Source organism: Cavia porcellus, unplaced genomic scaffold, assembly GCF_034190915.1.
Source record: "Cavia porcellus strain 051 isolate PalLab524CR breed Dunkin Hartley unplaced genomic scaffold, mCavPor4.1 scaffold_29, whole genome shotgun sequence".
Taxonomy (NCBI): Eukaryota; Metazoa; Chordata; class Mammalia; order Rodentia; family Caviidae; genus Cavia; species Cavia porcellus.
In genome coordinates, this window is record NW_026947512.1 from 40,777,873 (window position 1) to 40,800,790 (window position 22,918).

The following is a 22,918-nucleotide window of genomic DNA, read 5'->3' on the forward strand; positions in this document are numbered from 1 at the left end:
GATCCCCAGAACTGCAGAGAGATAGCTTGGGGTGGGGAAGAAAACAAGACTCATTTTCTAGAGATGAGATGGCTTTAGAATGAGAGCCTGCAGGGCAGTGTGCAATGCTGTAGGACATTGGACTATGGTGCTTTGTTTGTTCTCTTTTTTTCATTAAAAATAAAACAAAACCAAACTCACTATCTTTTTCATGCACGGGGCCCTATAGGTTTGTAAAAGGGGATGTCGTGATCTACCATTTTTTCTCTTTGAAAATGCTGACTTCTTTCCACTGGGTCCTAAGCCACCTGACCGGTCAGGATGGCCACTGAGGATGTGGTGGCCTTGTGTGCATGTCTGATATGGGATGTCCACTTCCTGCATAGGCCTGTGTATTGCAGTGTGAAAGTGTTTTAGAGTACTTGTGGTTTGTCTGTGAGTTACTGATTTGCCAAATACAACGCTAAACCACGCAGGGAGAGAAAACTTTCCTAAGGATGGATGTGTTATAGCTTTGAAAAGCAGACTGGAGCTGAATAAAACAGCAAGAAGGAGCTAAAATGGTGATTACTTCCCTCACACCCAGTAAGTGAGTTGGCAGCATGAGCCTCTGCCGTTGGCACACCTGATTGATTGATTTAACATTACAGCTTCCCCCAAACGTGGAGGAGCTATAATTGTTGCTGGAGGTGGCTGTCAGCTTCACGCTGAGTGAGTGACTGGTGTCTGAGAGACCCCTGGGGGGCTCCTGCTGGCACAGTGGGAGAGGGCTCCCTTCCGCTGCACTGTGCTGTGTTGCCTGGGTGACCCCTGGGTGGGCAGATAGCTTAAGGGATTTGGGGGTTATTATTGTGTGAGCAACACACACACACACACACACACCCATTGGTTGGGATTTTTGTTCTATATTTACCTTTATTATCAAGCACCTGGGCTTAGGGACATGCTGACAGGGAAGCTTGGCTGAGCCTCTGACCATGGCAAGGTGCCTTCTTGGCTGTCTCTATTGTGTGACATGTCCTTTTCCTTTGTTTTCAGTGAACCCAGGGCCTGGTGCATGCTGCACTCCTGTTCTAATACTAGCTACAGGCCAGCATCTACAGTTTGGCACTTTTCAAATTGGCTTACTGTATGGGGATTAAGGGTAAAGAGAACATTTGTTTCACTATCTATGTACTTGGGCAGAGTCCCAGGGAGCAAAGTGTGTCCCACACAAAGCACACGTCTTTCAGGGCACCTTCAGAGCATCTCTTAGGATAGGCAGGGACAGAAGAATCAAGGAATCTTCTTCGCTTGTGGCCCACAAGGCAAATAATGAGCATCCGAGGCCAGTGACCTCTCCATCCCTTTAAACTGCTGCCTGGTATTTCATTACTTTGGCCTTGGTTTAGGGTTTTGGCTCTCATATACCCCTGGGAAATGAAGTGTTTTTCCACTTCCCTTCACTTCCTTACACCCCTCTGCGAGTTGGTTACCATGATCTGGGAGGGAGAGTGCTTGACAGGAGAGGGTTAAATGGGAGGAAACAAGCATTGCTTTCCACATTCTGATGAGGTCATTCACAACTGGATTGGATGCACCTTCTGGGAATTAAACGGTTGTCCTTTTTGGGCAGTGGCAAAGGAGGCTGGGAGGGAATGGACCAGGGGACTCTCATATGGGCAGTGGGTCACTAAAGATACATGCTTCCTTTAATCTGTATTTCCTTGGATTTGTCTGTTCATTGCATTGGGGAAACTGAGGGCTTAGGAAATGCTTCTGATCTGCTGGGTGCTGGTCTCCGTTAGTCCAACCCTGACCGTCCTATTTGAAATAAAATTTCCTACTGTACACTCTCTACTATGCTACTTCTTTGTATTCTGTGTGTGGAGTGTGTTACCTTTTGCTATGCTGTGTAACTTACCTAGTTGGAGTGCTGATTTTTGACTCTGTGTTCCTCCACCACGCGTCCCTGTTTTGCTCAATGAGATCCCAAACCCCCAAGGAGGTGGAGGTGGCCACAGAACAGGCTCTCAGCATGGGTTCCGAACTGGCTTTTTGATAGATTTGCCCTCTTACTTAGCCTTGCCTTAAAAAACTCCTCTGACTGTGCATGTAGCCTTCTAAACTCAATCTGTGTTCTCAGATGATTCCTGAATCTTCAAGATACATGCAGATTTTCCACTAACTCTTTCAGAAAAACATACCTGTTCTGCATTCTCTTTTCTTAGGACTCTGCTTTTAAGTAGATAATATAATTTATTTATCTATGCTAAGATGGGTTACTCATATTTTTTCCAACGTACTCAGTGGCAGTGGGGGTCAGTGGCAGAGAGCTTAGAGGGAAGAACTTGTATCTTCCGGATTAGTAGAGGAAAGAACTTCTATTTCTCCGATCAGTACCATAGGTAGAGTAGCCCTGCCTGTCTCAGAATAGCAGTCAAGAATCCTGGTTTTACCTTATTATGTTATTTCAAGCTGTATTTTCTGTTATTTTGTTATGTATGTTATGTATGTATGTTATGGTAAACAGGTATAATGTTATTTTCTGTGACATATGATAGTATATTAGTATTGCATGTGATGTGTTCATATAATGTTATTTTTTCTATTCTTGACTTAGCCAAATGTTAGTTATGCTTCTGTATACACTGCTTCATTTTAACCATTGTGACATTTTGGTTGAGAAGACACTATTTTTGTCTCATAGTAGTATCACGAAACCTAGAAAAGCCATTCCACCCATGCAAATTTGCACAGCTAGCCTGTGACCACAAGCACATTAAGGATTAGCGTTCATACCTTTTGAGTCAGAATGTAACACTTTAAAAATACACAGATAGAATAAAAACTTCATTTATAAAGCAATTGTAGGCTCACAAAAAAAAAAAAAAAAAATGGAGAGCAAAGCACCAAGCATTTCCATAGTCCCTGGGCATGCACAGTTCCCCCATGGTGGCCGGCCCCCACCGGGTGGTAGTTAGTTACAGCTGATAAACCGATGGTGACACATCACATCGTTATCGCCCCAAGTCCACCGTTTATACTCGGGCTCCAGGTGGCACACGCTGGATGGGTTTTGACAAATGTGTAGTGACGTGGATCCATCATCACAGTGCTGCACTAAGCGCTTTCGCCAAACTGAAAACTCTCTGCTTGGAGCATTCATCCTCTCCTCTCCTCAACCCCAAGCGACTGATGAGTTTTTAAAAAGTCTCCGTAGTTTTGGCTTTGCCCGCGTGTCACATAGTCAGAATGAAAAAGTAGGCAGTCTTTTTCAGATTGACTATTTTCACTTAGTAATGTATATTTAATGTTCTTTTAAATACAGTAGATTCCTCATGGGTTCAAAAAAAAAAAAAATGACCCTCTGTTGCCCAGAGTCTGACTGCGTGATTCACACGTGCCTGACTTTGTCATTCTAATGCATTCATATAATAGATATTTATAAGAAGCCTAATTACAGCTGATGCTGCACAGGCACTCTTTCCCTCTGTTGTGACTTCCCAGTCCTCAACCTATTGCAAAGGCAGGACCCTGCCCACAGCAACAGGAGTCTGAGCTGGTGGCTTCTTTCAAACTAATGAGGGGTAAGTGGTGAGATAAACAAGATAGGGAAGGAGAAGCCAGGATGAAGGAAGGAGGAGAAGGAGACAGAGGCATGGTGACCTCTGATTACCAAAGCTGTTTCTTAAACGCCTTTTTGTGAGAGTGCCTGCTATCTCTGGTCTGCATGCCACCTTCTCTCCTCCTAATTAAAGTCAGCAGGGTAGGACAGAGGAAAACAGTTTTAAAGCCAGGGTAGGACAGGGAGAAAGCAACAGCCTTCTCTCTTTTCAGGGAAACTCTGAGCTTGCTCTAGGTGAAGCTGGTCTGAAGAATGTGCTTGGGAAATTAAAATTTGGGGTGGTCAAAGACATCATTAGGACTGACTGCTTTCCATTTTCTGGGGTCCTTGGGACCACAGCACAGGGCACTGCAAGAAAGAAGCCATAAAGAGGGGAACTGAGATTTGTCAGGTTGCCATTCTGAATCTGCATGATATTTGATTATTTTTTATTGCTGTTGTTATTATTTGGGTTTGAGATAGGGTCTTCCTATGCAGTTCAAGCTGGCTTTGAACTCACTATGCAGCCCAGGCTGGCTTTGAATTCACAGCAATCCTCCTGCCTCTGCTGGGATTATGGGCATGTGCCACCACGCCCTGCTTCTTGCCTTCATTATTACTGGAGTCTCAATGAGAGTAAAGAGCTATTCATAAATGACAGCATTTGTCATTATTCTCCTTCCTGTAATCTGCTAGAAAAGTGGTTCTCAGATTTTGATAAGCGTCAAGATCACCTACAGATTGATTAAAAAAACACACACATTGATGGGTACAATCTCAGTTTCTGATTCAGTAAAACTAGGGGAAAGTGCTCAAGAATATTCACTGATGACAGGTTCTCAGGTGGTGCTGAGCCTGCTAATCTGCAGCCACGCTTTAATAACTGTTGCTCTAAACATCAGTCACGGTCACATTTCCTCATGTATACATCTTTAGAATCATCCATCACTGGGTTTTCCTGACTGGGATTATCCCACAGCATATAGAGCCAAAGGTACTCAGGCTGCACAGGACAGTTGCAGCTCAGGATATTATGATCCCTGGTCCTACATTTCCCAGGCAGTGATGCTTCTACCCAGAGGATCCTGGGGGAAGGGGCTGAGCTCCTGTTGACCATTGCTGGATTGGGCAAGGAGGTTGGGGCTTAAGCCATTTCCCCCATTGTAGAGAGGAAAGATGCTGCATGGTTTTAGTATCAGTTAAGCCTGATTTATTTATAAATAGCTGCACTCCATGTATTATAATGACTCTGAACGTTTTATTTAATTATTTAAATCATTTGCACTTTGGTTTACTATTTACAAAGTTTATTTGCTTCACAAATATTTATTCACCCCACAGCATCTTTCTAGCTTCAAGGAATGCAGTGGGAAAGAGGACCCCTTTCTGCTTCACAGAATTTATATTTTGTTGACCTGGGATTAAAATCAACTTCTTCTAGAACAAAGAAAATTACAGTAATTTAGGATTAATTGGGATTGTAATCCGAGAAAAGACAGATAATCTTGAAAATGTGTCCTGTGGTTTTTAAAAACATGGCAGGTATATTTATGGCTGCAAACTGCAAGAGGATGGCAATTATATTGCTTGTTTAAAGGGAATTATGATGGTTGTGGGAAAAATTTAAGGCAACTTGTGAAGAAGGGCTTGGTGTGGTCTCCGAGGCCTCTGGGTGGCTTGAAGGATGGAATTGGTTGTATAGAAGGCCAGGAGAGGTTAATAGTATTTTAAAGTTAACTCCCCCGGATGGGTATATCAGGTCACAGGTCCAGCGATGGACAGACTGAGCCCTAGCTTCACCTGAGCCCTTTGTATTCCATTCCATTTTATTTTATCACATATTTCACTTTAGACGGATCTCACTGAGTTACCCAGGCAGAGCTGATGCTTGAAAGCCTTAGCGTCTGTGACCACAGTCCAGCCTGACTTTTTCCTTGACAATTCCACTGTAGCCGTAAGAGAGAGAATGGTTAGGCAGACTATGCCTGAGTAACCTGGTAGTTAGCATTCTAATTTCAGCTAGAAATAAGAGCAGTAGAAAAAACAGATGAGGAGAAACACAGCTTTTCTGTAGATCTGTTTGATAGGTGAAATAATGAAAGTATAGGATCTCTCCCAATGAGGAGCCTGTTCAGCATCTCTAGCTTGTTGCTTTTCTTCTGAGACATGAGTGGCCAGTTCTCTGGGCAGGTTTTGCTGTATGTCTGAGTCTTGGGGTAGATCAGCTTGTGGGAGGAGCTTTCCCATGAGAGCTCAGAACACACCTAGGGAAAGCAAGCTCCGAAGCTTGCAGCACACCTGGACTTGGGTTCTTCTCACCTGCTTTAAGCGCTAGAAGGCAATTCCTTCATAGAACAGGAACCCAGCTGGAGCACCTGGGGCCTCAGCCTCTGTCTTGCTTAGCTGGCTAGTTTTGAGTATCCACTTGGTTGGTTGAGAGATGCAGGGCCCACTGTGGGTGTGTCTAGGAGGGTCCCTCGGGCATGACCTCAGGGACTGTTATACCATCTCTGTCCCTTTCCCTCTGACTGTTCCCCTGCTCTCTGCTTCTGGATGCTCCTTGAGTTGAGCACCTTTCTTCCTCCATGTCTTTCTGCCATGATGTTCCTGGCTTGGAGTTGCAGCCATCCATGGATTGAAAGCTTTGAAACTGTGAGCCGGAATGAACTTGTTCTCCTTTAAATTGTGCATGTCAAGTATAATATAGGCAGCAAAATGTGAGCGAGAGGAAGAAGGCCACATCTTAAAACAAAAAGAGCGAACTGGACCTGGGAAGTGTCCAGAGCAGCATTTAGCAGTCTAGACCATGATGTCTATTAGAAGACATGTTGTCCAGGTTCCTCTAAAATTGCTTGGTTGATGGAAAGGCGTAACAGGGAGCTTCTGTGTTTTCTCTGCTTAGGTTTGTAAGAGGGCATGTTCACCAGGAGGGGTTTGTAATGGTTTAAATCTAAAATGTTTCCTCAAAGTTTCATGTGTTTGGAGCTGGGGTTTTGGAAGGGAGACTGGATCATAAAGATTATAACTGTACCGTGGATTAATCCACTGTGGATTCAATCTTGATGACATTGATGGGGTTGCTAGAAACTTAGGAGGTGAGGCCTGGTCATGGGTGTGACCTTGAGGAGTGCATTTTGTCCTTGAGTCCTTCTTGGGCTCTCTTTGTCTTCTGGTCAGCTATGATACCCCCCCTGCCCCCACTGAATCTCGACCACGACGCTCCGCCTCCCCACACACCCCGAAACAGCAGAGACAAGTGACCACGGATTGCCAAAATAAAGCTTTTCTCTTTCAGGTTTCTCTTCTAACTATTTAGTTACATTGCTGAGAAGGGCCCCTGGGTTAACAAAGTCAAGAAAGCTTATTGGATGCCTCTTAGTTATGTGCTCACCTTTCTTTTTGAGGATTGAAATCGTTTTGTTCTCAGTTTTTCACTGAGGCAGGGATGACTTTCAGTGTTCTAGAAGTTTTCTTACCTGCTACCTTTGCTTTCTCCAGGCCTCACCCTGCTCACAGATGCACAGAGAACCTTACACCACTTATGTCCCTTCGGCATCAGACACTCTTGAAAGGGACTTAAGACTATCTCACCACCATTCATGCGATTTTTAAGTTAATGGATTTGTCTTTTCTTTCTGAGCTGTCTATAGATCTCATCTCTCAGGTGTAAATGATGCATAATTAGACTCTTTACTTCTAGCAGGTTTTGATGGAGGGAATAAGGCAAAAGCATGAGACTGGGGAGGGGAGGAAAGCAATTTTGTACTTTGCATCCTTGTATAGGGAAAGGACATGGGGTTAGCTGCAGACAGGTCTCAGGTTGGATTCTAGCAACTTCACTTAGACTTGGGCAAATTATTTAACCTTTCTTTGTCATCCGTGAAATGAAAATACTACTATTGATAGCACTTGTTTTATGAGGGTGATGTGGAGGAACGAATGATTCCCACTTGGATGCATCTGCTGTATGAACACTTTTTTTTTTTTCAGTACCAGGGATTGAACTCACAACCTTGCACTCACCAGGCAAGCACTTGAACCTCTGAGGTAAATTCCCAGGCTAAACATTTCTTCCTTAGTGTCTCTCAGCATCTGCTTCTCACCTCTCAGACATCCCTCTCTGTGGATCTCTTGCTCCCTTTTCTCAGGTGAGAAATGTTTTCTGCTCTCTGGGCTTCCTATTTCAGGACAGAAAGGTTTAATATATGCTGACTTACACTGAGGTTTGTGACACAGTGAGTCGCCTGCTGCCTTTCCCAAGGGTGTTGTATTTTAAAGGGGAACTGTTTCACAGAGGAGGCAATCTTAATACATAAGTGGGACTTGGAGGCATCTATGGCTAAACTTGTAGGAAGTGACACGGAGGTGGTGGTGGTGGGGATTTCTGGTGTTGGTCAAAGCATCCCTGGAAATTCCCTACTGATTTTCACCCTTGGATCTTAGGAACTGGGTATTTGTTTATCTTCATAATTTGTACAACCCTGGAGAGGTAAGAACAGGACTCCTGTCTTTCTACAGAAGGAGATAAATAAGCAAAACCTTTCTGGGCCTTAACAGGATTATATGAGTTTCTGCCCTGGATCATCTGGTGGTGGCAGCAGTAGGTGTGTGTGTGTGTGTGTGTGTGTGTGTGTGTGTGTCTGTGTGTGTCTGTGTGCTTTTTGCTTGTTTTATTAGTGGTGGAAATGGGGGATTATGGGCCATAGGTGATGTGGTTGGGCTGTGGCAGGTGGGGAAGCCCCTGCAGAGACAGCACATGGGCCAGGCTTACAGGGAAGGCAGCAGTTCAGCAGGTTGGAAAGGTGTTTCAGGTGGAGTGGAGAGCGTGAACAAAGGTTCTTATCAAGGAAACACTCACCTGCGGGGTGGCGGGGAGCACCGAAGCATGCACAGGATAGCTGCTGGCCTCTGGCCTTGGGCTCTGCTTCCTACCCTGTCCCTTTAAATGACTCTTGAACAGCTGAAACCATACAATTCATTGCCTTAAAGGGCAAACTCAGTGCCCTCCCTTTACCAGACTGCTGCATTTTTCAAGTTCTGGGTCCCAAATAACCAAGGAATGGTGATGCTCGCTGTCCACACTTGACTTTTTGAGAGGCAAATGTACCTGTTTGGTCCTCTGCTGGTTTAACCTCTGTGATTGTTTTGCCCATTTGCTATAAATGACTATCTCTAGCACTTGATTAATTATGTGATTACAGCACCCTGTGACAAGGAGAAAATTAAAAATCTATGCTGCATTTTCTAGAACACTTTATTGCTCTATGCAAAAGAGGGCAAATGCAATTTAGCTGAGGGCAGTGAACACGAGCTGCTTCCTTCCCCTCATTACAGCCCCTCCCTCATCTTCCCCTGGAGAAAAGCTGTGATCACCGCCACCGTTCACTAAAGCAAGGAAGAGAGCAGGTGTGGAAGAAAAGTAAATTCCTGTTATCCCTGTTGATGCCGAACCACAACACCCACAGAGGAGGAGCTGCAGCCAGAAGTTTCCCCCCACTTTCATCAAGGACCAGTAAGTTGTGGGTTTCAGGTCAGTGCATTACACAGCCTCGGCTTTGGGTATAGCGCTTGGTCTTTGTTTCTTTATTTCAACCTGTTGTGGTTGTGCTTTGTCTTAGAAACCCAAGAAACAGATGGGGCAAAGTGCTGCTATTGTGGACTGAGTACCATTCTTGGAACCAACTGGCCCAAGTTCACCTCTCAGCTCTGCCCCTGGCTTCTGAGGAGGGGCGGTTGTCTAAGCTTTAGTTCCTTCAGTTATAATACAGGGATTTTGAAGCACCCTTTCTGCTCATGCTTAACACTTCTGAAATCAGGATGCCTTTATGCAGCACTGTGTTTTAGCACCTGTCAATGTTTAATTGACCTCACTTTTTCATTTTTAGTGTTCTGTAAAGAAATATTGGGTCTTAGAATTGGCATTTTTGGACTTGGGGAAACATGCCAGACTTCTTGTAGAGATTGGAGGAGGGCACATATGCAACTCATATGAGTCTCGATAATATTGTTAAACCTTCTAAGGTGTGAATTCTAACCTTGGTTCTCTTGTATCATTTGGACCAGTGATGCAAACTTGATCCTTTGCTAGGAAAGAGAACCATCTCTAGAATTGAATGATCAGAAGACAGCCCAGAACTGAGGACTAAACAAGCCTTTGATGTTAGCATTATCTGCAGCAGCCCTGTTCTCTCAGGCAAATATTTGCAGATGCAAAGATGCATGGGAGAATACAACCTGGTTACTCATGGAGTTTGTGTTGGTGGATGGCAGTGATGCCTGTGGTACTTTAAGTAATTTACAAATGGTAGAAATGTGTTTCGCCTAGTTGGAGAGGCTAGAAAGCCCAAGGCCATTGCAACACCAGCTTCTCTATCTGATGAGGGCCTGGCCCTTGCTTCCTTGATGGCACTTTGAGGTGTGCAGGATGGAAAAGAGCAAATCCACTCCCTCAAGTCTTTTGATGAAGACCCTAAACTTACCCACAAGGCCCTCACCCTCATGACTTCATCACCTCTTGAAGCCCCATTTGTTAATATTATAAATTTAGTATTAAAACACGAGCTTAAGGGGCACATTCAGATATTGCCACATGAACACAATAATATCACTATAATGCAGAGCAGGACACATGTGGTCAGTGAGGTGTAAACCCCCCCGCCCCCCCAGGAATAGAAGGGATTTCAGCAGTTTCAGGAAATAGCTTGAAGACCTAGAGACTTGAATTATGGCTGGAGTTTCACACAGGCAGAAATAAAGACACAGACAGTGGTGCACTGTAGAAAGCACGGGTCATTTTGCCCAGGTGACCCACGATCTCCATGGACTCCAGAGTGTTTGGGGGCTGGGAGCATGTGAAGGTGCGGGGGAACCTCGGGGCTGAAGAGGGGCACACGGGAACCACGTCGGGGGCCACACATTTGCCTGTCTGCTCAACCCTAGCGGGTAGCGAGGCTCCCCTAGGCCTTCTCGTCTCTTCTTTCTGGCTTCTAGGTGTGACTCATGTATGTGTTCTGTCTCTCCCACGTATGTCACAACTTAGTTCCTTCTAGTCTCTCTCTCTTTTTTTTTGTTGTCCTAAATTTTTTGAAAGAAATCCTAACTTTTATACTCATCTGAATGTTATTTTTTTGACTTTTCTTACCACATTTGAGTGCATCATGATTGCATTTAACTGGGGAATTGGTACACAACACATTTCAGTTCCCTTCTTTTTCCCCCTCCTCCCACTTGCTTTTACTTTCCAAGCATCAGATTCATTTATTCATCTCATAAGATGTTATCAGGCTAATTATCGTATATACAGATTGAAGACTAGACTAACAGGCCAAAGGATATATAAAACATGTAAGTCGCGTGTACCAAATCAAGGTACACTTTCCAATATATTGTCCCCAGTGGATTATACCTCTGCTTCTTCTCTTTTTTTCTATTATCTGTTTTATATATAAGGGAAACCATGTGATACCTAAGCTTGTGTGTCTGAGTTATTTAACATTATTCTCTCAAAGTGCATCAGTTTCCCTACAAATGACTCGTTTATCCTTGTCATGGCAGAGTAATAGTTCATTGTGTATAAATGCCACATTTTTATAAATCCATTTATCTGTTGATGGACCTATAGGCTGTTTCCAGGATTTAGCTATTAAGAATTGCACTGCTGTCAACATGGGAACACACATTTTATGCCATGATGTCTTTAACTCTTTGGGGAAGATATGTAGAATGGGAATAGCTGGATCAAACGGAATTTCTATGTGTAGTTTTTTGAAGAGTCTTCATATTGAGTTCCATAGTGATTATACCACTTCACAGTTCCATCAATAATTGAAAAGTGTTCCTTTTCCCCAACAGCTTCACCAGCATTTGTTATTGGTTGATTTCTTGATGGCAGCCATTCTTTGTTGAGTGAGATGGAATGTCAGTATTGCCTTAATTTGTATTCCTTGAATGGCCAACAATGTGGAACTTTTTTTCATATATTCACTGGGTATTTGTACTTAATCTGAGAAGTATCTATTCATTTCAGATGCCTGTTTTTGAACCGGGCCTTTAACTTTGAGGAGTTTAAGTTTTTGAGTTCTTAATATATTCTAGATATTATTCCTGTGTCTGAGGAGCAGCTGGCCAATGCTTTTCCCTTTCTGTAGGCTCTTCTCCACTCTGTTCATGGTTTCCTTTGCTGTGCAGAAGCTTTTTAATTCGACGTGATTCCCATTTGTTGGTTCTTGGTATTACCTCTTGTGCAACTGGGGTTTTGTTCAGAAAGCCTTTTCCTACATTCATGCCTTCAGGAGCCTTACCTAATTTGTGTGCTGGCAGATTTAGTGTTTTTGTTCCAATGTTACATCTTTGACTCACTTTTCTTCTGGAGCAGCCGGGGGAGGGTTAATTGTGGAGTGCTTGGGTGCCATCCCATGGAGTCTGGCTTCATCTGATAACCAAGGGTATGAGGCATTACAAATCTGTGAGGACGGGAATAACCCAGGATTAAACTGGGTACAATGGGAGATGAATTAGAAAGGGAAGAGACTTGATAGAAAAGGCCAGTTAAGAAATAAACTTTCATGTGCGAGGCCACCTGACTCTTCCTAAAATATCAGGTGCTTTCTGGCCTGTCCTTTGTTTCCTGGATAAGGAGGAGTATTTGGATGCCTCTTTACATAGCCTGGGCATAATACCACGAGGGCCATGCTCATGTCCACATGTCCTTATTCGCTTACTAACTTGCCCTTCCTTCTCTGCACTGTATCTCAGGACTGTGAGTGTGTTAAAGCAGAGCCTCTGTCTTGCTTAGCTTTTCATCTTAGAGCTCGGTAGGGTGGAAGGCACACAGCAAGCACTTCATCTGTTTGTGGCATGAATAAATATGGGCAGTAAATCCTTTTAAGTGTTTTTAGAAGACTGTTATCCTGAGTCATTTCAGGCCGGCTCCTGGGCAGAAACCTTTCTATCATGGAACCCAAGAAATGGAGCCTTTGGTGAGCTCTGAGGCTGAGGGAGAGAAAAACCAATGGTGAGGCGAAAGATGGCGGTTCTTTATTTTGATTTGTTCTCCAGACTTCTCACCTATTATTATAGAATATTTTAAGGTCATAAATGTAAAAACGATGTTTAGATCATTTCTAGGAATACCAAACAGGTATCTGCAGCTATAATTCAGTGTGTTTTATTTTGGGGAATGAGAAATTCTGTTTTCATTTCATCTGTTGTTAAACTCTGAAGATTGCCAATTAGCCCTTGACCTCACTGGAAGCCTTAGTAAATCCTTAAACTTTGTGGTTCTTGAAAAAACAAAACAAAAAGCCCTATTATTTTTCTGCGATTTCGTATCTCTATTATAGTCTGCTTTATATTGTGGTTATTTGGTGGTGCGGGTGTTTTTTTTCAGCTAGTTGGGAACTCTTTGAGCAGGGACTGTGTTTATTTCTCAGCATGGTGTCGGGTACAGAGAAGGGGCTTAATGAACGTTAGTGGTATAGAATTTGTTATAATTGTAAATTACAACATAGAGAAGGAGATGTTTAACTTTTTCTTAGTCCTCCTGGGCACCACTGTTAATATCATATTTTCCTTCCTTCTTTCTGAGCTGAAGGTATTTGCACATTGCCTTTAGAATTTAATTTTGCTGTGTGTCTGCGTGACTATGTTGTCTGTCTCTCCAAAGGTATAGCTGTATCTTCTGTAAAATCCTGCTCTTCAGGAGCTGGACAGTATGCATGGGATGACAATGGGCCTTTTAAAGACCTCCATTGGTATCTACCATGGTGCGAATGTAGTTCGGCTCCTCTGAAGCTCATGTTGGAGTTTGTCAACATTGTGGCAATGCTGGGGGGTGGGATCTTATGAGGACATTAAGTGAGTGCTGTTGAGGGCTGAATGCGTTCTATAGTAGATTAGTGAGGCCACCTTCTTTTGCCCTTTTCTTTTCATGGATACCCTTCATAAGTTGAAGCAGCATGAGGCTTAGCAGGAACATGTTGGACTTCTCAACCTTCAGGATCACAGTCAAATAAAACTTCTTTCCTTTGTAAACTACCTGCTCTTATACATTTTGTTATAGCAACAAGTGGTGTCTTTGTGAGACTTCTGCATCATGTTCTAGCTTCAGGGATATGGAACGAGAAGGTTTTCCTGTGTCACTACCAGCAAGGTTTTCTATGGAGATTTCCTACGACAGAACTATGTTTGGAACAACTGGAACAGTGAGAAATTTTCTTGAAGAGAGAATATTGCATTGACTATGTCTGGCCTTGGACGGATCTCGACTTGCGCAGATATATTTAACCCTCGCATGGGGGTTAAATGTGTCAGGACCCAGCAGGAATGCTGGCTGTGACAGTTGTAAGTGCTCTGCAGGGACCAGGAGGAGTCCTTGGAGCCACATCACTGGCACACCTCTCCTCCAAGGTCTGGTTCTCTGGACTCAGGCTCTGTCCCACGGTCACATGTCCCTCCCTGCTGCTGTGAAATCAGGAGGAAGGTAGCAAGCTGCAAATGGCAAAGTCACTTTCTGAACAGCAGCTCAGACACACAGGCAGGTGCTGTCGTTAAAAGGTTCTTTTCGGCTGTCAGACTATGATCAGGAAAGCAAGACTGAGGTGTCCAGACAGACGTTCAAGTTATTTTATTTCAGAAATCTTTAGTTCGTTTTTGAGATTTGATTAAAATTGCATACTTCATAGAGCTAATTAACAAAATCATAGTGTCGATGTTATGGGTGGAGCCCAGCAGAGGAGACAGCGGGATTCCAGGGGCGGCTTCAGAGTGAGGCCGGGGGACAGACGGTGCAGTCACCAGAGTCACAGAGGTGCCCCTACTGTGAGCAGCAAGCCCTGTGAGCCAGCCCGAAGCCAGAATCTTCAAATGGTGGCTCAGGAAAGGGACTTCAAACAGCAGTCTGCAGGGTGGCAGAGAGTGAATTCGAATTCGGAGAAAGTGATGCTGGGTATAATTGCCACAGAACAAAGCTATTCTAAAGAATGGCACCTTTAAAGTGTTAACACATTCCTGAGCCTGTCAAGATGAGTCACTGTAAACATTTTAAAGTAAATGGGTCTTGTTAATGATGGAGAAAGTGAGTACTGTTGGATAAACTACATCAGTGACAGAGATGGAAGAGAGACTTTTCCAGGCTGGGCTGGGTAGGCACAAGGGGTACCAGCCTTGCCAAGTGAAAGTTTTATGCTTTCTTGGGTGTTCTCTAACCTGGGCCACAGAAAGGGAGGACATTAGGCATGAAGTTTCCAACATAGAGGTAAAAACTCAATTTTTTTTCTTATTGTTAACGGGACTTCTAGGGCAGTGTAAGTTGGCTGGGTACATTTCTGTGTGGGACAGTAGAATGGTGGCTGCATCTTCTTGGAGGAGGGCAGAGAGCCCCTTCGGCAGAGTGTTAGTCAGCTCTGACCCTGTTCAGCAAGGTGGCTGTGGTACCCAGTTGTGAGTTTAGGTGGTGGGTAGACTTGAGTGGGTCTCAGCCTAGAGTTCACTGCCTGTGGACCTGGGCAAGTATTTAATATCTTTATGCCTTTTGGAGCATCACATCTTTATATGAAGTGGAGAAAATTGAAGTACAGAAAATTGACTTTTTCTGTAGAGAAAAATAGTGCGATGTTTGATACAGCAACTGTCTATAGGCTACCGAGGGAGGGACATCTGTTCTAGTTAGTAAAGTTTATTGGAACACGGCCACATCTGATCATTTCACACGGCCTTTGTCGGCTTTCACACTACCTGGGAAGAGCCACTGAGTAGTGTGATGGGCACTGTGCTCCCCATAGAGCCTGAAGCATTGACTCTCTGGCCTTTTACAGAAGAGTTGCCCAGCTCTTCTTAGAGGCATACACATAAGTCCAGGAGGAACAAGACCACAAAAACAGTGAGAAAGAGAATTTGCAGTGGCTTCTAAAGCCATCATGTGTGAAGATGGCACTAAGTAAAGGATGGTGGCTCACAATCTGAATTTGTCCTGAACTTGTTATGTTAGGAAAGCAGTGTGGTTGTAGTTTTTGCACTGTGACACCTGTCTTGTCCACGGAGTTATGTGCCTGGCTGCCAGACAGCAGTCTTCAGTGCTCCAGGTCTGATCCCTTTCCACCAAAGATGTTGACTGCTCAAAGCCCTCCTTTTTGTCCTTGGGCTTTCCACCCAGGCCTCCCTGATGATGGAGCAGTCGTGTTCTGGGCTTTTCCTAATCAGGAGGGTGCGGAAGGGGTCCCCAGAGCAGGGGACTGAAGACTGTGGTATTGTGTAGGTCCTTTTGATTAGGATGTTCCTGTGATCCCTCCTCCTGAGGGTGTTCTGCAGTTTCTTAGGAAGTCAGTGTGCTTCCTGACTGATCATGGGTCTGAGCTCAGTCAGGGGAGTTATCAGAAGATGCCTTGAGTCTGAAGCCTCCAGAGGCAGGACAGGTTTTTGTGGTATAATTGGAAGGATTCACACACACCTGCCTACTGAAACAACCTGTTCTCTGTGTGGGGACCAAAGCCTGGGGGTGATGCTTGACACATGTCACCATAAAGAGTCCTGAGGAAGGAGCTTGTGTTTTAATGGTAGCCTGTACCTGGGAGGGCAAGCACATTTAAAGGACTGGAGTGTTAGGATCACAAAGTGACAGGTCATGTAGGGCCATAGAAATCATCCAACCTCCTCTTCATGATGGAGCACAGAAGTCAGACTCATCCAGAGTCGTGCAGCAAGTCACAGTCCACTGTTCTGCCTTGAGGGAGATGAGGTAGAGGCTCTGCTTCAATGGGGCCCTAGACCCCTGGGGTGCCTTAAAGTTTTGTTAGGCAATTTTGATTGGTTTTCCACATTTTGAGAAGCCAAATACTTATATTTATGTGTGTTCAGGCCAAATAGATTAACTAAAATGTCCAGTCTTGTTTTGGCTGGAACTGTGTTAACCTAACGTGTTACCAGGTGCTATTTCACAAAAATCTGTTAACCAGAGATTTCAAGTTGCATATGTGTATGAATATGTGTTGCATATGTGTATGAGTTTGTTGTATAAACATGTATGATATAGTATGTTTATACTTTAAATGGAGGACTAATTCAATTTATATTTAATTGAATTCAGTTTGATAAAAAATCTTCAAAGTATGGCATCCATAAGAGGTTGCCTAAAAAGAAGGATTGCTGGCATAGAAATAATTGGAAAGCACTGATTCAGTTCAAGCAGGCCAGGTTTGGCTTGCTGCTTGTTTTTTAAATAAAATCTTATGTGAACACAGATTCTCTATGTTGTCTATACTGCTTTTTCGCTGTGATGGTAGAGTTGGGGAGCTGTGACACCACCCGCAGAGTCTGGTGTTTACTCTGGCTCAATGCTCAACAGGTCCATTTCTTCTGATTTGGTCTCTCAGTCTTGCTTCACTATCCCGACAGGCAGGACGCCCTGCCAGGGTCACTGGGAGTCTGAGCTGAAGCCTCCCCTCTGATTCCTTGCATACTTCCCTACCCTGGGCCATGTGACCCTCCCTGCACACACCGTGCAGCATTCTGCTTCCTTCACCATCATGCCTTGTGTCAAGAGGAAATGGGTCTGACAAAGAGTAAGTGAGAGAGCAAAAGGTCTGGAACAGGGAAGACTTTGGGGTAAAAAAGGGTCGTTCATGGTGGTCAACTTGGGTGGGGCTCAGAAAGAGAGGGAGTTGAGCATTAGGAGTGGCCAGCTTTTTCCACTTGGCCTTTTTATTTTTGGCAGCAGTTGGCTAGGGCACCTGTCATGGCACTGGCTTTCCTGGAGCATCCTGATGTGCCAGGTGCCTGCTGCATCCTCATGGGTGTATGTCATCAGTCCTTACAACAAACATGTAGGGTGTGGGTGTTTTTATTCCTAAGGATGATGGGACTGAGGCACAGAGACATTAGGACACGTAGCCACTGCCACAAAACTGGAGTTTGTACCATGAAGAGAAACTCTAGAGATAGCCTCATTATATAGATATAGATATATAGATATAGATATAGATATTTAGATATATAGATATATATGGCTTCAATTCTGATGCTGGGACTGCTCTTGTGGGGAAAAGCACCTTTTTCCTTCTTGAGAGAGCAGAATTTATGCTCATGTAGCCCCTAATTCCATTCCCATGACTCAGTACAGAGACCTTTCCATGCCTTGTTACGGGGCTAGGATGTTCACCCTGGATACCCAGAGAAAGAAGTGCAATTGACAGATCAGTGGTACTGACCTCCTGGTCCAAAGCCCTTCTCTACAGCAGGACCAACTGCTTAAAGGTGTAGAGAGACTAAGGTTAAGTTTTACAGAAGGAACTTCTATAACTGAGTATGAGTTATAGCTTGTTAAGAAGTAAATGTAATTAGAAATTAAATTATTTTCTTAGAATAAGAATTTAGGACTAAAAACATCTTTTGGGGGCCACATTATGGTAGACATATAGGAAGTTGTAAAAAAGGAAAAGAAAAAAAGAAAAGAATGCACAGAGAAGATCTATTTCCTCATAAGGGTTATAGCATGCATTACTATGGCACAATGTCAAAGGAAGCTGACCTTAGTACGATCCACAGAGCTTGTTCAATTCACACTACAGTGACACGCACCCATTTCTGTGCATATGCCACTGTATAGTTCTACACAGTCCATCTCATGTGTCCCTCTGTGTAACCACAAGCACGACGAAAAGGTGGGGCTGTTCCATCATTGGGAGGCTGCCTTGGGTTGTCCTTAATAGCCATCACCAATCTCTCCCCAAGCCCTCATTGTAACTTCTGACATCTGTTTTCGAGCTCTGTGATAGTGTCATTTTAAGAACGCTATGCAAATACAATTATATAGTATTTAACCTTTTGAAATTGACTTTTTTTTCCACTTGGCATAATGCCCTTGAGATGCATCCAAGCTGTTTTATGTATCAACAGTTCATTCTCTTTTATTGCTAGTAGTATTCTATGGTGTGGATCATTGTTTAATTATGCACCTGTTTTAGGACATTTTCCAGTTTTTAGCATCACTAAAGCTTTTGGAGACATTAATGTGCAGAGAGCTGTGTGCATGCAAGTTTTCATCTCTGTGGGGTAAATGTGCAGGAGTGCAACAGTATGTCACTAGGAAGAACACGCTCAGTTTTATATGAAACTGTTGCACTATTTTCCAGAGTGGCTGCACCAGGTTACCCTCAATGTATAAGTTTGTGAGTGAGACCCACATGTTCTACCTCCATTCGCATCTAGTGTTATCACTATTTTTCACGTTAGCATTTTAGATAGATGTACAGCTATACATAATTTGCTTTTTTCTACTGGGCAATAATTTTGGATGTGGTTTCATGTGCTTATTTGTTTCAGTGAAATGTCTATTCATGCACTTTCTTATTTTGTAATTAGATTTTGTTTGTATAAATTGTTGAACTTTGAGAATTTTTTTACAGATTTATGTGTGAGATCTTCACTGAATATGTCATTCTCAATATTTTCTCCCATTCCATAGATTTTGTCATCCTCTTCTCAGTTTCTCTTGAGAGTACAGATTTTTTTTTAATTTTAACGAGACTTCATTGATTACTTTCTCATTTTATGAATTGTGCCTTTCGTATCTCAAGTGGACTGTTCTTTTAAAAGAGGGTAGGAGTTGGCTTGAACTAGTGTTATGGGATAACTTCTGAGTTAACGCAGATCACTAAGAGGTGAAGTGGCCCTGTCATTCTCCTTACATAAAGGGAGGCCTGCTGCCTTGTTTTAGCATCAAGTCACCAGGGGACTTCCAGGTCAAGCCCTTGACATGCCATTAGCGCCCCAGGAAAGGAGGCAGAGACAGGGCGTCAGTTATGTGAGTACAGAATAAGAGGCAAGAGCTAGCTCTGGGAATTAATGAGCTGCTTTCCTCCAGCCTATTCAAATAATGCAGCTCATTTCATGTGAGATAAATTGCAGGACCTTGTCACCCTGGCTCCCAGAGGAGGACACTTCTGTGATTCATAGTGCTTGCCCCCCAAGCCTCACATGGGTGAGGGTCCCTGCCTGAGTGATGGATGACATGTGGCCCTGTTGGCTGACCTCGCTGCAGGCTGCTTCTTGGGAGCAGGGAAGAGGAGAGACTCAAATGAAGCCGCTGCCCCCAGGCCAGGTCTGAAACAGGCCACTGCAGAGCAGGCTTCTTGGCAACCACTATGAGGGTGAATCAACACCTCTATTCAGTGTTGTGTGGGGCTGCGCGTTGGTGTTCAGCCTCCCTGCACTTAGCATTGGTCATTGCCGGGGTGGCTGTGTTGGCTGACTCTGTGGTGTTGAGAGGGAGTATATGTGGGGGACTGTGTTGCAAGTGAGAAGAGAATTTCCAGTAAGAGAAATAGTGGGGTTTGCCAGAAACAGTCTGTTGCACAATCTTCTGGGGACAGAGGGTAACCAGGTCATGCATCTGGTGCTCTGAACTATGGAGGTCAGTAGGAAGGAACAAGAAAGCAACTTTTTAAATGTTTATTTTCTACCTCTTTTAACCTATTCACCGCAGTTTTCTTGTCACTAGATAAAAACCTAGGCATTCCCCTTGAATTTTCTGGTCATTCTTAGACATATAAAATTAAACAACTAAATTACAAACACAGCTTACATTACATGCATAAAATATCTACTTTTAAAAATAACCGTAAGCCAATTCTAATTCACAGTTAAAACTTCTCCTTGTTGATGTCCAGTTGTTTTGTTGAGCAGTGCTGTGTTGTTTGCATTTTCCTGTTCTGATTTGCTTTGCTTCATTCTGTTTTCTTTTTAAAATAAAAAAATTCAAAAAAAAGAAACAAACAAATAAACAAACAAACAAAAAACTTCTCCTCCCCTTTCCAGACCTGGCCAAGAGCAGAGGAAAAACAGTTGCTCAGCTTCTTCTGTGTTTGCCCTCTTACCAGCCATTATTTCTGACCCTCCACATTGGACACAAAAAGGCAGATAGAGAGGAGCAGCAAGCAGATGTTACTTAGGGACACCAGGGGAAGCTGGGTTCAAGGTCTCCCAACTTGGCAGATATTAAAAATGAATATCTCTCTCTCTCTCTTTCTCTCTCTCTCTCTCTCCTTCCCTAGCTAGTGAGATCTCTCACTAGCTGCTCCCTTCCTACAGCCAAAGGCAACACTGTACCTGACTTGTGTTTTCCCCAAAGCCCTCGGGAGCTTCACAGCAGCCTCAGCTACCGTCTTTCTAGAACAGTGACTCACAATGAGGGTGATTGTGTTTTCCAGGAGACATTTGGCAATATCTAGGGATATTTTCGTTGTCATAACTGGGAAATTCTATTGGCATCTAGTAGATGGAGTCCGCAGATGCTACCCAGAGTCCTGTAATGCATTGCACAGGGCAGAGCCTTACAACCAAAAGGTCTCTATTTTAAATTGCCAATAATTCTAAAGCTGAACAACTCAACTTTAGAGACTGAAAAAGTCCCATGTATCTTTGGCCCTATGGAATTTCAGGTGGGATCACTTCCCCATATCCTTCAGCTCATTTATTAACACCTTGCCAGGACATCTTTTGTCCCTGTCCCTCAAACTGCACATTCCCCAGTAGTCCCGCTGTAAGCTTGTTTTGGTTTTGGGGTACAACTCTCTCCAGAGAAATGATGCATAATTTTTTTTCCTCCTCTACTTTCATTCCCTTGGTATGAGTGATGAGTTTAGGAATAACCTGTTTATTAGAGAATTTATCACTTATTTTTTGCCACAATAATTCTGTGTAACACAAACACAAAATCTCCACTGTATCTGGTCCACGTGTTTATTGCTTGTGTTCATGGGATTGACTGGTTTGGGTGCTATGGGTCTGAGACTGGTCACATGTTTGGGAGTCAACTGGCCATTCTTGTTCTAGGATGGGCTTGGCTGGAGTGATTGGTCCATGTGTCTTTCATTTTCTATGAGGCTTGTTTGGGAAGTGATGGAGGAGCAGGAGGATGAGCAAGTTTATTTATGCAAGTGATCTGTAAGTCTCTACATTTGCTAATATCCCATTCACCAAAGCAAGACCCAAGGCTGAGTCCAGAATTAGGATGGGAGGGGATTATCTGCCAGAAAAGGGGTGAAAACTTGGGGTCACTGATGCAAGAAATCTGTCCCACTTTCTCTGAAATTTGTATAAGATGCTGCTTAAGAATGTGGTGTCTCTTCAATTCAAGGCTCAGCTGAAGCATAAACAGGAAGATGCTCACATTCACATATGATAAGCAGGTAGATGTTTATTTGCTACATCGTTGGCAGGGCACGTATGTGTTATCTTCATTGTAAGAATATAAAGAACGTACATAAACAACTGAGTGGATGGATGGATCAATGGGATGGAGCACAGCAGGAAGAACAGGAAATCGCTGGACCAGGGTCTGTTTTCACAACCTCAGGAAGCATAATTTGTATCTCCATAGCCAACCTCACACCTCAAAGTCATGAGCTGTCAGGAAATCTTTCTGGAAAACAAAAGAAACTTCTGAGATATAGTATCGTACAAGAAGTGTTAGGAGGGTTATTCTCTTTAATTAATACAGGCACTAGGGCTGAAAATTTATCAAGACACTACAGAATTTTCTCACCCCAATCTGTCTTTTTGTTTTTCTTTTTTTGTTATGAACAAAGGCAAAGGTTAGATATTTATTGAGAGTTAATTGTGTAAAAGGTACTGATATAAGTGTCTTACAAGTTTTATTTATTTTTTATAAATCAGAGAGGCACGCACAATTATTTTGCTGTTTAGGAAACTGAGGCTCAGAGAAAGGTTAAATAATTTGTCTAAAGTGACAGAGCTGGTAACTAGCAAAAATTAAAGAAAAGAATTTCTTGTTTTTATTACTACATTATTCTGCCACATATCCGAACTTTGAGTTTGGAAGAAAATAATGTCGGGCCAGTTTGTTTTTACCTCTCTCCCTGCATTTTCTTAGAGGAACTGGTTGATTCTCTTAAAGCACTATGAAAGTTAGATCCCATTAAATATCAGCCCTTCACCCCATACCTGTATTGCTCAGAGATGTGCTTTCTTTGCCCCCCTTGGGCCACTTAATTACATTCTCTCTTCTTTAGGAGGAAAGCTGACATGTAATTATTTTCATGATTAACACTCCTGTGCAGCTAATTGTAATTATGCCTTATAATCACAGTTATGATCGTCAATTACTCATTTCAGCCTCATTTGAATGTTTTTCTTTATCCCAGCTTTGCAAAGTTGATGGAGCTAATGTGCTGCTTCTGCACACACACACACACACACACGCACACACACACACACACACACACACACACACACACACACACACACACCAGGTTCTAAATCAGGCAGGGTATTAGTTTGGTCTTTGTTCTTGTCCCAGTTCCTGTGGTATCTCACTGGCCATGGTCCATTTTGTTACTA

At 43.3% G+C, this 22,918-nt stretch overlaps 1 long non-coding RNA gene across 2 annotated transcripts in view; it reads left to right on the forward strand.

The window, feature by feature from the left end:
- Positions 1–418: 418 nt before the first annotated feature.
- Positions 419–22,918, forward strand: part of LOC134473941 (uncharacterized) — a 66,654-nt gene continuing 44,154 nt past the window's right edge. Inside the window, exons 1-2 of one of the 2 annotated variants that reach the window (XR_010044445.1) lie at positions 419–564; positions 8,900–9,095. This is a non-coding gene — a long non-coding RNA (uncharacterized LOC134473941). The remainder of the gene's footprint in view (positions 565–8,899; positions 9,096–22,918) is intronic. The other variant, XR_010044446.1, reaches the window with a different exon arrangement.